The following is a 15,081-nucleotide window of genomic DNA, read 5'->3' on the forward strand; positions in this document are numbered from 1 at the left end:
TACGTTAGATTTTCAAAATGTGCTGTTCAAATAATTGTTTTCTTTAAATTTTAATGACAAGTAGGCTCAATCTTAAGTACATAGTCATCGTTTTTTTTTTTTAAAGATTTTATTTATTTATTTGACAGATCGAGATTACAAGTAGGCAGAGAAGTAGGCAGAGAGAGAGGAAGGGAAGCAGGCCTCCTACTGAGCAGAGAGCCCGATGTGGGACTCGATCTCAGGACCCCGAGATCATGACCTGAGCCGAAGGCAGCGGCTTAACCCACTGAGCCACCCAGGCACCCCGTAGTCATCGTTTTTAAAGAAAGTATTGTATTGACACTGTCAGAACTTTTTATGGAAGTTTGTACAGAAAGCAATTTTTATTTTTTTTTAAAGATTTTATTTATTTATTTGACAGAGAGAAATTACAAGTACACTGAGAGGCAGGCAGAGAGAGAGAGAGAGAAGGAAGCAGGCTCCCTACTGAGCAGAGAGCCCGATGCGGGACTCGATCCCAGGACCCTGAGATCATGACCTGAGCCGAAGGCAGCGGCTTAACCCACTGAGCCATCCAGGCGCCCCGAAAGCAATTTTTATTTTTAACTGGAAAAATATAGAGATAATTTATTTGGTTTATTTAACTACCCTTCACTTTTTTTTTTTTAAGATTTTATTTATTTGACAGAGAGACAGATCACAAGTAGGCAGAGAGGCAGGCAGAGAGAGAGGGAAGCTGAGCAGAGAGCATGATGCGGGGCTTGATCCCAGGATCCTGGGATCATGACCTGAACCAAAGGCAGAGGCTCAACCCACTGAGCCACCCAGGTGCCTCCTACCCTTCACATTTTTAATGAGTGATCTACGAGTGTACTTGGAATCTTACAGTGACTGCACACCCACGCTGGCTTACTCGACTGTGTGAAACACGGATACCACGTGGTAGCACTTATTTTTAGAGCTCGCCAAGCACTGGAACAGAGTCATTTTAGTTCAGGGTCACTTGCCGCAGCAGACACGACTGAAAGTTGATTAGCATTTGAGTTAATTTCTCCAGTGAAGTTTCAAAAAATATGCATAAAAACAAGAAAATAAAGAGAACATCCAGGACCTGGAATGCTGAAAATTATACATTCATAGTACAGTTGAAACGAATGGGCTGTGTTTTAATGGGAGGGGGAAAATGTTCTTTTTTTTTTTTTTAAAGATTTTATTTATTTATTTGACAGACAGAGGTCACAAGTAGGCAGAGAGGTAGGCAGAGAGAGAGGGGGGAGCAGGCTCCCCACTAAGCAGAGAGTCCGATGTGGGGCTCAATCCCAGGACCCCGAGATCATGACCTGAGCCAAAGGCAGAGGCTTAACCCACTGAGTCACCCAGGCACCCCGGGGGAAAATGTTCTTAAAGAACTCCTTTCTTTAATGTGTACTTTCTGTTTATTTTGTTTTTTTCCTTGGCTTCCTCTCTGTTCTTATAATTCAGTTCATCTTCTCTCTTAAGAGAAATACCACATCCTTTGAACCTAAGTGTCAGTTTACTTATATCCATTAGTATTTCAATCTTTAGTTACAAAGAAAGGGGTGAGATGTTATTTTCTCCTCATTTGTCAATTCACATCACAAAACAGGTGTTTAGATACTCATCTAAATAAATAATCCCTTAGATAAATAAGTTGCCTATTCTGATGGTAATATTTATTGTAACTATTATGTACCTCTTCTAAATGCTAATCATTCATTCTTTATATCAGTCCTATAAGATAGGTACTATCATACTCTCCGTTTTGTAGATGAGAGATCTGAAACAGAGAAGTTAACACCTAACACATGTACAAACTAGAATCTGAACCCATCTGGGTCATCTGACAGCAGTCTGTACTGGACCTCTCCACTATCCTACCTCTTTATTGTGAAGCTTTAAGTGAGTATGGCCCACATAGTTCTCCTCTAATTGTTCGTTATATTTCAGTTATCTTTTCTCCCTCAAGTCCATCACAGAATCTTGTCATATTACCAGGTACATAGTTAGCCCTGCTGGTCCTACTGCCAATTTAGAATACTACATTTTATTTGGGGTCCTTTATTTTTAATTGAAGTGTTGATAAAGAGCTCACCGAGGACGGTGATCAATATTATACAAAGTCATGGGATTGATACCAGAGACCACTTTTTTATCTTCAAGATTTGGGGAAATCTGACATCTTTTTAATATTTGAGGGATTGTCAGGCATAAGAGGTGGTTTACAGGTTCTGTGTTACTTCAGGGTGCAGGACAAGATTCACAGTTGAATTCACAGAGGGACAATTTTAGCTCTGCGTAAAAGAGAGCTTTCTAACTTGAGTCATCTGATAGAACAGGCCTTTTGTGATGTAATAGCTCTGTCCATTATTAGAAATCTCAAATTCTCTCATTCCCTATGAACTGGAAAAGGCTTTCAAGAACAGCGTTCTCAGAGCAGACTCAGGCTCACAATGCTGAAATGAATTTCTCAAGGTTGGATGGCTAATAGCTATGCATAGCTAGTGTGGAATTTGGGGCTCCCAGCTCTTGGGGTTTACTGAGAGTAGGTGAGGAATAGTGGATTTAGAGATTCCCTGGCCCTTTCCACACACTCTGTCATTCTACCACACAGCAAGAGCTAAGTGACCATCCTTTGAGATGCTGTTGGAGAGATCTTTGCATGGTGTGTGTGTATGTGGGAGGGAGTAAGGGGAGGTGGCAGAGACTGAAATTTCCTTGCAGACGCAGACTATCTTCCTCACCACTGGATCCCCAGGGCTAACACAAGACCTGGTACAGAGGGGAAAGCAATAAATATTTGTCAAACGCATGAAAGAATATGTCTTGTTGAATGAATGAATGTAAACTCTAGTGTTCCTTTGGGAGAAATTTGTCATTTCAAGATTTAGCCAGAGAGCACGGTTTCCTAATTCCCCCCAGTGAGGTTGGATTATAACATACCCATAATTACTTGTATTCTAGTTGAACTCTACGTCGTGACTCAGGTGATTTTTTAATCAACGACAATTCTTACAAACATGATTCTTGCTGTGATTAATGGTTGTGGTGGTCTCCTAATTATTCCATGCCTGATCTTGGCAGACCACAGATTTTTTTATGTCTATGTTGGCTTAACTATTTTTTGGCACTCAAAAATCATACCACATTAATGCAATTTGAGTGGCTGTTTTGCTTCTTAAAATTGACTTATATGCAGTTCAGATGGCTTTATTCGATGAAAGCTAATAATTTATAAGTGGAGTTTGAAATTGGCATTCCTTTTTTTTCTAACTTGGACATCAGGCTTTTAGAAATGAAATAGCTGATCATTGTTTCCATAGGTATATCATGTTTATCTTTTCATTGAATGGTATAGCATCTTTTCCAAGAGTACACTTCTTAATGTTATGATAAGCTTCCTCAGACCAAAGTCCTAGGAAACAAACCATTGGTCCTTTTGTGGTTAGACTAAAATCTTGAGGTGCTCTATTTGCTGGGCTCATAATGCAAGAAAAACTGTCAAGACAAATCGGCTAATCCTTCTCCCTTTGGGGACCTTTGTAGAAATTTAGAGTTGTTGTTTTGTACAAGTGAAGTGTTGCTCATCAAAAATGTCTTAGGTTATACATGCCTTTTCAGGATGGATAAAAGCATATCCACCAGTAAGGACTGACAGAGATGGACTTCAACGTGCTGCTGAAAAAGAAAGATTTTAACCTGAGGTTAAATACAGTATGACCAAGATAGGCACTTCACAGGTTAGGTTGTAAAAAGAGTCTTGGGTTCATCAGTGCCTTCACTGCCCACATTATCCAGCGTTCCCAGAGGTGGTGAAAAGTACTGTTTATGTGTGCCAAAACATACGTACAAGGCTACTTACCCATTGTAATAGCATGAGATTGGAAATAACCTAAATGTGCAAGTTAGAGACTGGTTGAAATGAATTATGAACTATTTCACATAGTACAATGTTACACCACTATGAAAAAGAAGGAATCAGCTCCATATATAATAATACACATTGAACTCCAAATTGTATTCAGTGTGAAAAGCCAGATGTGGAACAGTGTGCATGTATAAAATGTTACTCAGTGTTTATTACTCTGTGTGAGGGTGGGGGTGGGGTGTTGTGTGTATGGGCCCACAGTCATGTATTTAAACCCTGAAAGATCACATATTTGTTGTATATGCAGAGACTATCTCTGAAGAGATACAGATAAGCTGACAGATATTTGCCTTTAGGAGGGAGCCTTGGTAGCTGGGGGGCAGACTTGGGAGGGAGATGTACTTTTCATCCTAAATACATTTAAAATTTTTTTGTTTGTGTCACAAATGCTCATTCCTTATTCAAAGAAAATTCTAAATGCTAAATGGGAGCCCTTTCTGGCAACTTCTTATCAGATGCATTTGACAAGAGTGATGGACTTAGCAGGAAGCCCAAGTTGGACACTGCTACAGTCCAAGGGAACCATTATAAGGGTATATCAGACCATCTGTAATGGGAGGGAAAGAAGTAATACATGAGGGATCTTGTGGGAAAGACTGGAAAGGTGTGGCTAACAGGAAGGGAGAAGAGAGAGGAGGAAGCTAATGTAGAGTTGTTGAATTTGGGGGGATTGCTATATAAATGATGCCTTTAATTAAGGGTAGAAAATGAGAATACAAGTAGGTTTATTGATAGTGAAAAAAAACATTGTGAACTAGACACTATGAATTTGAAATGATAGTAAGATACCCTGGTAATGTCTAGTAGGCAATTGAGAGATGCTTTAAAAACCTATTAAAATGGCTTAAAGGATTCCTTTAATGTCATTTCATGGCTCTTTTTAAAGTTTCTAGCATATTCAGATGTCTTCTGTATTCCTTAAGTATGATCATGGTGTAATGGAAAATTTAGGTTTTAGAAATGTTTTACTTTTGTGGTGACTGGTATAAACAAGATAATTGTTTTGTTTTGAACTTTCCCGTTACATATGTGTTCTGTACAAAGCAATTTACGGTTATAAACCAATAGAGCTTGTGCCAAGGGAATGAGGCTAATGCTTTGTTCCATTCTCTGGTACATTCTGAAAATATTAAATGAGTGGTAAAACTTCTGCTGTGTCCATTAACTAATACTCACCGCTAATTTACAGTAAGAGTGTATGTGGCAGCTTACATAAATCATTTCTAAAATCACTGTGATCCTTGTGATCCTTACAATTAATACTAAAAATACCCCTCTCATTATCCTGTGTACAATGTACACATAAGATACTATATATGATTATGCATATGACATGTGTATATATATCATACTATATATGATTATATATATCCTATCAATATTTTGTTTTCTAAAGGTTCCTGGTTTGCAGAGACCCGAGTTAGCACATTTATTATTGTTGCTGTTTTTATTATTAATTTACTAGCACCTTTTCTTGCTCATCTTTAAAGTATACACAAGTATATGTAGGATTTAAATACAACTGTACAGTTGCCCTGATTCTTTTTAAGAGGAGAAAAAGTGAGCAGCATGTGAAGGCTTTTCTGCCTATTCTTGTAGGATAATGTCAGTAAATTCTTTACTATGCCTTCATTCTCTAGTAGAAGGCTAGGAATGCAGGCAGAATTTAGTTTCAAATCCTACGTGTGCTTTGTGACCTCTGGCAAATGACAAACCTTTCTGAGCCTTAGGTTCCTCAAGTGTAAAACGGGTTGCTACATTTGAGGTTGTGTAGACGCCGTAAGATTTTGTGCCTTCTATAAATCTTACTTATCTTCTATAAATAATATATTTTGTGTTTAGCGCACACAGGTCCTGGCGCGTTAAAATTACTCCGGAAGTGGTAATTCTTACTATTTTGGACTTGGAAGCTATTTCCATTCCAGATGTGAAAGCTGGAGTTGACCCGACTTCTCCCTCATTGTCACACCTCACAACCACGTAGTCACCAAGTCCCATTAATTCTGTCTCCAAAAAACTATGGACTCTTTTTTGTGTGTCCTCTCTGCCCGCATCTTCGTGTCATGGTCTCATACACAGCAGCCCACTGCTGCCGTCACCTCATGGCCTGTCAGGCCGTTTCCAAAGGTTCATGAGTCTTCCTCTGGGTATCAGTTGGTTAAGTGTCAGACTCTTGATTTCAGTCCAGGCCATGATCTCTGGGCCTGGGATCAAGCCCCTCAACGGGCTTAGTGGGGAGTCTGCCTGGGGATTCTGTCCCTTGCCCTCTGCCCCTCCTCATTCTCTCTCTATCTCTCTCTCAAATAAATAAATAAATCTTTAAAAAAAAAAAAGTCTTCTCCCTTGGGACCCGACCACCAAGCTGACCCTCTGTACAACTGCCAGCCTCTGTCTAGAACGTGTGATTCCTGGCTCTTCCTAGCTGAAAACCCGTTAATGTGCTCTGTCCTGTAAGCCTCAGATGCATTCCTCTTAGCATGATAAAAGGTTTTCTGTGATTACCTCTCTGACTTTCCCTTGTTCTTCCACCGCTGGAGGCCAACTAATGCTACTCACAATACCCAGCCCTTATCTTGACCTTTCCTCCTTATGGGTTTGCATGCCCCTTTGTTTGCAGGATCCCTTCCTCCTCCCCCTTCTCCCTGGCTCTTTCCCCACAGAAATCTCCCTCCCCAAATCTCACTTGCCTCTCACCCTGACTTGCTTGAATATCACTTCCTGGAGAGCTTTCCCTGACTTTTGACCTCGCTTGGCTTCCTTTCACTGCATTCTAGGAGCTCCCTGAGGCCTGACAGGTAAATACAGGTTCAGATTTTGAAGGCGCTGGGAAGCCAAGCCGAGTGGGTTTGCAAGATGGCAGTAACCTACTGTCCCGGAATTAAGTTTACTTGTTTGTGTTCCTCATTGAACTGCAGGCTCCATGAGTACAAGGACTGGGTCTTTCCTCTCTGCGTCCCTGAGTTGCCACGTTGCTTGGCATAAAATAAGGCACTCTGTGCTTTCTAGTGAATGAATGAAAATTTGGTGCTGGAGTCAAAGAGTGTCAGTTTTAAACTATCACAGTAGGTATCACGATGTTGTAGCTCCTTTACCCCGTTGCGTTGGCCATCACTTAAGATTAATATGCTCTGCGCTAGAATTATGTTTGGCCTTTGCAATACAGTGGGGAAGCAGACACGAAGTGGGCAGACTCCGAAAAGGATCAAATGCTAATATCTAAGTGGACAGAAGTGCTATTGAGGTAAGAATAGCAGGTTGTGATGGAAAGTCAAAGTGGAAAACTTCTTACCCGAGATTATCAGAGAAAGCGAACTTCTTTTCAAGCACTTGGGCGCTGAACTTGAAGAGAAGCTTGGAAACTTCCCAAGTGAACTGAGTAGAATAACACAGCTGATTTGTGTAGACTGCCTTTCAGTTCTGAATTCTTCTATGTACTTCGGTGGTTGTGAAGTACGCTTGCTTTATATTGGCAGTCTAAATATTCATGGATTTTGGTCTGCTGTTAAAAGTCCTGAGTAGTAATTTTTACGCTTTTTTCAAAATATCAGTTTGGGGGGGTGGGCACCTGGGTGGCTCAGTTGGTTAAGCATCTGCCTTCAGCTCAGGTCACGATCCCAGCATCCTGGGACTGAGCCCTGCATTGGGCTTCCTGCTCAGTGGGGAGTCTGCTTCTCTTTCCCCTGTTTTTTTGCTCTTGTCCCCTTTCTCTCTCTCTCCCTCTCAAGTAAGTAAATAAAATCTTTAAAAAAATACCAATTTTGGTGAACCAAGTATGTTTTTAGTCATAGGGCATAGTTATAGCTATTATTACATATATAGTGAATTGAAATTATGGCTTAATTATTTTAAAAAATTTTACATACAATATTACTTTGTTATTGCTAATCTGCAACATTCTATATCTTAATGCTTTTGTTTCATCTTGACAAAACTGTTTTTGCTGGCAGTTGATTTCTTAGAGCTACACATGGTATGTGTAAGGTTCTGTGGTCCACATAAAGGCAGCTGAGAAACAGGCCCAACTTGTCTGGTGTAACAGGGAAAAGAAGTGTGATTTGAAACCAGAAGACCTGACTGTGTACTCTGATTCTCCTACTTACCGAGTTTGCTTTTACCTATCAAGTGGGCCAGTTTATATGGAAGATTAAATGAGATAATATAGGTGATTCTACTGACAGCAAAGCACTTTGAAAGTGTGAGATACTGCAGGAGTAATCATTCTGCTTAATTATCAATATTAGAGGCCACTAAGTATCTTGTTTTTTCAAGATCTTCACTATTAATCATTTGGAAGAAATGTCATTGGTACCCATGGATAGTCATTAAGATATGAATATAGTAAGAAAATAAAGGACCATGTCATTGATTTACCAGTTCATTTTACAATATCAAAAGTTATAATTTTGCATTATATCTGTGATATGGGGGTGGTAAGCTGAATGATGGACCATAAAGATACTTACATTCTAATGTCTGTAACTGTGAATGTCACTTTATATGGCAAAAGGGACCTTGTAGTTTTGATTGTGTTAAGGATCTTGAGATAAGATTATCTGGGGCTATCGAGTCCACCTGGTATAATCACAGGGGCCCTTATAAGGAAGAGGCAGGAGGAATCAGGGAATATTTGACCAAGGAACTAGGAGGTTGACTTGATGCAAGGAAAGGAGCTTGAGCTCCAAGGAATACAGGCTGCAACTAGAAGGGGAAAAAGCAAGCAAACAGATTCTCTCCTATAGCCTCCAAAAACAATGCACCCCTTTGGACACCTTGACCCTAAACTTCTGACTGCCACAACTGTAAGAGGAATAATTTGTTACAGCAGCAATAGGAAACTAGTATGTTAGGGGCTGACCAAACATTGATAGCTACAGTTTGCTTGAATTCTTTTTTTTTTTTAAGATTTATTTATTCATTTATTTGACAGACCGAGATTACAAGTAGGCAAAGAGGCAGGCAGAGACAGAGGAGGAAGCTGTCTCCCCGCCAAGCAGAGAGCCCAATGCGGGGCTTGATCCCAGGACCCTGGGATCATGACCTGAGCCGAAGGCAGAGGCTTTAACCCACTGAGCCATCCAGGTGCCCCGTTTGTTTGAATTCTAAGAAACTTTTTGTTTTTCCCTAAGAAACTTTTAATACTGACTTGAATCCGAACCTAATTAGTCTTTGAAGAAATGGTGGTTTATTGTTATACATGGAACTTATCTATACAAATAATAGAATAGGATACCACAGTAAGCAACACAGAAAGCCTTTCTTGGTGGACTCCCTGGGGCTTTTGCCCCAGGTCCCTTTTCCAGGGAGAGCAGGATTGGGGAGCACAGCCTACAGAAAGGCTGTCTTTATCTTCTGTGATTTCACTATATCCTTCTACCTTTGGTTCTTCAGTGAATCAGAGACTCTGAGAAGTCACAGTTAGGCCCATTACTCTGAAACAAAGTCTTATAGACAAGATAGTCCCAGAGGATGTTAAATAGATTGCTTTCTCTAACACTTTTCATTTAGATTCTAGGACTATATAAATTACACAGTGTTGAATTCAGTTGCTTATTTGAAAACTGGATTCTGCCAGCTTACATGCCTCTATTTTATTGTGTTAAATGCTTTTCAGTAAAATTTTGATTTTAGAGTATATTGGATTTTTATATTGAAATAAAGGGAAAAAATCACTTTTTAGATTGTGAGAGCCTATGAAAATACTGTGTGTATAGTGAGAACATTGGTACTTGACCTCATTGAAATCTGTGTTTCCTTTTTTCATGAAAACATATCAGAATTTATGTTTTATCTATATTTAATACTCTAAGGTAGTAAAAAACCAACATTAGTTTATAGAGGGAAATCAAATTAACATGGAAAATGACTTTGTTATGAAGCCATTATTCCTTAGTCAAGAAGTGGGTTTCGTGGCCTGCAAACCTAATCTTAAGCAGAATCATCGAAGCTCAAGAATTATGGAAGTGAGATTTGCATGGCTGCCTTCTACTCTGACCATCCCACCCCATCTCACTCAGTGATCAGAAGACTCACGTCATTAGCTTCTGTGGACATTTGAGGTCATTTGGGCAAGGAGACCACATTACTCTCTTAATGTGAACTTGATACAGGAAAAGGCAGTTAAAGTTCAGAAATTTGGGTCCTGATGGGTGTGGTCTGTAAGCTGAGTTCAGGCCAAGGGGTTAAAAAGGGTCTACCTAAGAGAAGACTAAGACACCCAAATCTCTCAACTCTGTTCTTGTCCTTAGTTCCTTGAAGGGTTTTGCTTGTTCTCCAATACTTGGGTACTTTTTTTTTAAATTGTGAAAAAGCCCACGTCCCTATTGCCCAGCTCCTACTACTATCTTGATGTTGCCAACACTTGCTTCGTCTAGTCTGTCTTTCCCCTATTTTATCTAGAGTGTTTTAAAGCAGATCTTTCACATCGTTCTACTTGACCCCTCATTCTTCAGGAGCCATCCCTAAAAATATCATTGTCGGTTTTTAACTCTACTTCTTTCTCATTGTTCTCAAAGTCTGTGAAAGAGCTTTATGGAATTTCCTATAGCATCTCAATTCAGTATTTTACAGTGAAGGAATAATCCTTTGTTTTTATTTTTATTTTATTTTACTTGCTATAACAGTCCTGTTACTGTTTTTTCTTTTTTCTTTATCTTTTTAAAAAGATTTTATTTATTATTTGACAGATAGAGGTCACAAGTAGGCAGAGAGGCAGGCAGAGAGAGGAGGGAAGCAGGCTCCCCGCTGAGCAGAGAGCCTGATACAGGGCTCGATTCCAGGACCCTGGGATCATGATCTGAGCAGAAGGCAGAGGCTTTAACCCACTGAGCCACCAGGCACCCCTGTTACTGTTTTTTATTAACTCCTCATAACAGAAGCATATTAAAGTATGGTAGACAACTCATTTCGCTTTTACATTTGTTTTTCCCCTTCAATATGTTGTAACAAAATTAATCCCATGCTTAATGTACAGAGATGATTGAAGAATCTATGAGATATGGCCTTTATGCCATAAGTCTGTAGTCAGGTATTCCTATAGATAAGAAGACAGACATTTTCTTGGCAAAGATGTTCTGCTCTTGCCCAAAGGTTTTTTTCCTTTCTATAATTAGTACATTTCTCAGAATAATAGTAATACATATTTACAAAAAAAAATTCCATCAGAATCTATTTTGTCAATACTTAACACTTTTTTGGGAATCTTTTCACAAGTGAGTAATGTTTCATATAATGCTATAGAAATCTCCATCAATTTATTTATTCCAGAGTTTAGGTAATTACTTGATTTATAGTTTGATTTTTGAAATTAATATTATATATAAAGATGATAAATGACTTAAAATAAGCAGCATTGGGGTAGACTTCCTTGTGTCCTGACTAAATGCTTCCCTCTTTATTCTGAAAGTTGAGGCACATGTTTGATACCCCCAAGTCTACATTCCAGACATGCCACAAAGATCAGTAAGTCGTCTTCAGCTAGAATGACTCATCCATTGGAAAGGTGACCAGTCCGTCAAAACCAGAAGGATGGAATGACTTGCAAAGATCCTCTTTAACTCTCAGTGAAGGGTGTGTATGTGCATTTGTGTATAAATCTAAACATGGCTCGAAACAGATGTCTGAAAAGATTTGTAGATCTTTCTGAAAGAGACTAGGAAGACCTTAGTTCAACTTTAAAGCAATATGATTTAGAATCCTGTTGACATCGAACACTGCCTGCATAGCAGAATTTCTTTATAAATTCCAGCAGTAGATTAATAATGAGGCTCTCGAGTGTATATGAATTACCTGTCAACCTCAGTCTTATCATTTAGCCCATTACATCGTTATATGTTATTTGACATCATTTGAGATATTGTCAGGTTTGTGCTCCAAGATGTTGTGGAACTACTCTCTGCATGAGCACAGAATGCAGGTTCCACAGTGTTCACAGCTCTATGAAGAATGTTTAGGGTATTACAACAGTACAGTAAGGTCTCTCTTTTTTTTTTATTTATTTTATTTTATTTTTTTAAAGATATTATTTATTTATTTGACAGACAGAGATCACAAGTTGGCAGAGAGACAGGCAGAGAGAGGAAGGGAAGCAGGCGTCCTGCTGAGCAGAGAGCCCGATGTGGGGCTCAATCCCAGGACCCTGGGATCATGATCCAAGCCAAAGGCAGAGGCTTTAACCCACTGAGCCACCAGGCGCCCTGACTTTTTAATCTAAAATTCTGTTATTCAGTTGATTTGAATTATACTATCTGGCTCTTTCTTTGGTCTTGGTGCCAAAACCACATTTGTTGTGACACGGTACTTTTCTTAGTCTTCCATTAAAATTCAAACACCATTGGGACTAAATAGGCACTGAACCTTTATCATCTATAACACCTCAGAAAAAAATCACTTTTAGATCTGCAGCTGTCATTTTTGGAAATAGATGGGACTTGAGGCGACTGGATGATAAAATAGGGAAGTATTGACCCCAGCGGGAAAATGAGTCAGTCTGTGCAGGACTTGCAACCTCAGATGCCTCCCGGGGCCCCTTAGTGACCAAAGTGTATGAAATAGCCAGCAGAAGAAAATAGGTTTAAGAGCAATGTACATGTCTAAAATGATGGGTTTTAACTTCTTGTCATTATTGTGGTTTTACAACACAGCACTGCAGGGTTCCAACAGGATGGCCAAACAAAAACATCAGAGATGATCATTTTGGGGCCTCTGTTATACACACGCAGTGCGGTAGGTGGTAGACTCGTTCTGGTGGATCCCCCACTGAATACTGAATACTGTTAGGGACAGTTGAGGGCACTGGAAATTTGGGAACACAAGGGTGCTGAAAAAGGAGATAAGGAGCTATGAAGATTAAGAGCACTTTCGTTCCATTCCTGAGACCAGATCCTGACTTAACTAATGGCAAAGTTGGATGCTTCTAGTACCTTCCATGATTAACACAGAGGCGTGCATCAGAATCACCTGTGTGGCTTTGCCAGACTATAGAGTACATGAAATTATCCACGCCTCCCTCCAAACTAAGATTTCGATGTCCGCATCTGGTTTGGAGCATGGTTGGCTGTATTTTGGATAAATCCTTGACTTGATTTAGTCAAATCCTTGACTTGATTTAGGTCCACATAGCTGAGGACCTATGCTCTTGGATGTTGAGGTTCCCTGATTACCGTTTGAAATATAGGAGTAAGTATCTCTACTCTCAAAATAGTCACTTAAGGAACTGCATTACAATTTGGCACATTTAAGTTGTCAGAGTGAATTATTTCATTTCATAAAATAAGAATAAAAAAATGCAATATATACATAATTTAAGAGCTGGTTGTAGATATATGAGGGAGGAGGAAGAAGTAGGTACTTTAAAACTGAGCTGTTGGCAACTTCAGATGTCGCAAACCTAGTGTTAAAGAGACATAATTACACCTGAATTGGCTTTGACAAAAGTCAAATTATATCCCACAAGTTATAATAAACACAAGCAATAAAAAATTGTTATGATGACAACTAAACTTTCTTTTTGTTCTGCTGTCCAAGAAAGGCTTCTTACTGCATATGAATTTTTATTTCAATCAAATAGTTCAGGTTTAATCACTAAAGATAAAAAAAATGTTGCATTTCATAGAAATGGAATCACACAATATGTGGTCTTTTGTAACTGGCTGCGTTCACTTAGCGTGTTTTCAAAGTTGCAATGTTGTCAGTCTCTCTTTTTTTTAATTCCCTGTATTTATTTAAATTTTTCCTTTTTTACTTTTGCAATTACATCTCTGGAAAGCAATACTTTTGAATTTCAAGTTTGGATATCAGGTTAACTTTGTAAATGCATTTGGATTAAAGAACTGATTTGATTTAAATAGATGAATTATGTAGTTGTTATCAAACATGGCATCAATTTTTTTTATGTCAAACCTCGTTTTATTTTTTTAATTAGAAAATTGTTTCCATTAATTTTTTTTATCTGGGTGTGGGTGTGTTTGAAACACAATGTTGCAGTAGTTTCAGGTGCACATTGTAGTGATTGGACAAGTTTTTATATTATGCTGTGCTCACCACCAGTGTCGCTCCCATCTGTCACTGTACAGTGACATTGACTGTGTTTCTTATGCTGTGCCTGTACAGTGTCATTGACTGTGCCTGTTATTCCCATGATTTACTTATTGCATAATCAGAGACAAAGTAGATTCATTGTTGCCAGTGGCTGGGGGGTAGGGCCAGATTTGGAGGAAATTGGGGAGTTACTGTTAAGGAGGTTCATTTTTGGGGTTGTGAAAATGTTCTGAAACAGATGATGGTGATGGTTGTATAATGCTGTATATACACCAAGAACCATCGAATTGTATGATTTAAGCAGATGAATCAAATTAGTATTGTGCCTTACATCTCAATAAAGCTGATCTTAAAAAATAAAAAAAAGTAAAAATGTATATAGTTTACTTTTTTAAAGATTTTTATATATTTATTAGGGTGGGGGGAGAAAAGAGAGGGAGAAGCAGACTCTCCAAGCAGGAAGCCTGACATGGAGCTTGATCCCAGGACACCAAGATCATGACCTGAGCCAAAGGCAGACGCTTAACTGCCTGAGGCACCCAGGTGCTCCTGAAATATATACATAGTTCCCAAAAAAGGACTGCCATAGGGCAAATATGATTAGTTTGTTGTAAAGAACTTTAGATCAGAAATAAGAATTTTCTAATGGAAAAAGTTGTTGGACATTTCAGATTACCACAGAAGTTTTCAGAGTTTCCTTCATTGCAGAATCAAAAATCTGAGTTAAAAGAAGGAACTGTCTGTTGGAATAGTTAAAGCGTGGTACCCTACTAGAGATGGCATGCCCAGCTCTTCAGTATTGTGCAGGGATCTGATGTATTTCGCTTTGGTAAGCCGTCTACCATCTTATATTCCCGCTGTGGGTGAGATGAATTGCTGTGCAGTTAAGGGAGGATGGTTTTTTTCCTCATGTTTGTTGACATTTTCCCAGTACCTTCTAAGGAGCAGCTGAGCATTATTCCCCTTTTGGTGTGTTCTAGTCAGTGACTATTTTGTTGGCAAAATGGCTCCAGTTCATGTTTTGTTTTTTTTTTTTAAGATTTTATTTATGTATTTGATGGAGAGATACAGTGAGAGCAGGAACACAAGCAGGGTGAATGGAAGAGGGAGAAGCAGGC

General features: G+C 39.1%; 1 protein-coding gene across 9 annotated transcripts in view; it reads left to right on the forward strand.

The window, feature by feature from the left end:
* Nucleotides 1-15,081, forward strand: part of DGKH (diacylglycerol kinase eta) — a 203,030-nt gene that overhangs the window by 88,576 nt on the left and 99,373 nt on the right. The window contains exon 1 of one of the 9 annotated variants that reach the window (XM_004759266.3): nucleotides 1,340-2,475. The exons of the other annotated variants lie outside the window; for them this stretch is intronic. The gene's annotated coding sequence lies outside the window, so the exon portion shown is untranslated. Of the gene's footprint in view, nucleotides 1-1,339; nucleotides 2,476-15,081 lie in introns of those variants that run through there. 9 annotated transcript variants of the gene reach the window in all.

This window comes from Mustela putorius, unplaced genomic scaffold (assembly GCF_011764305.1).
Source record: "Mustela putorius furo isolate JIRA1106 unplaced genomic scaffold, ASM1176430v1.1 tig00000179_pilon_pilon_pilon, whole genome shotgun sequence".
Taxonomy (NCBI): domain Eukaryota; kingdom Metazoa; phylum Chordata; class Mammalia; order Carnivora; family Mustelidae; genus Mustela; species Mustela putorius.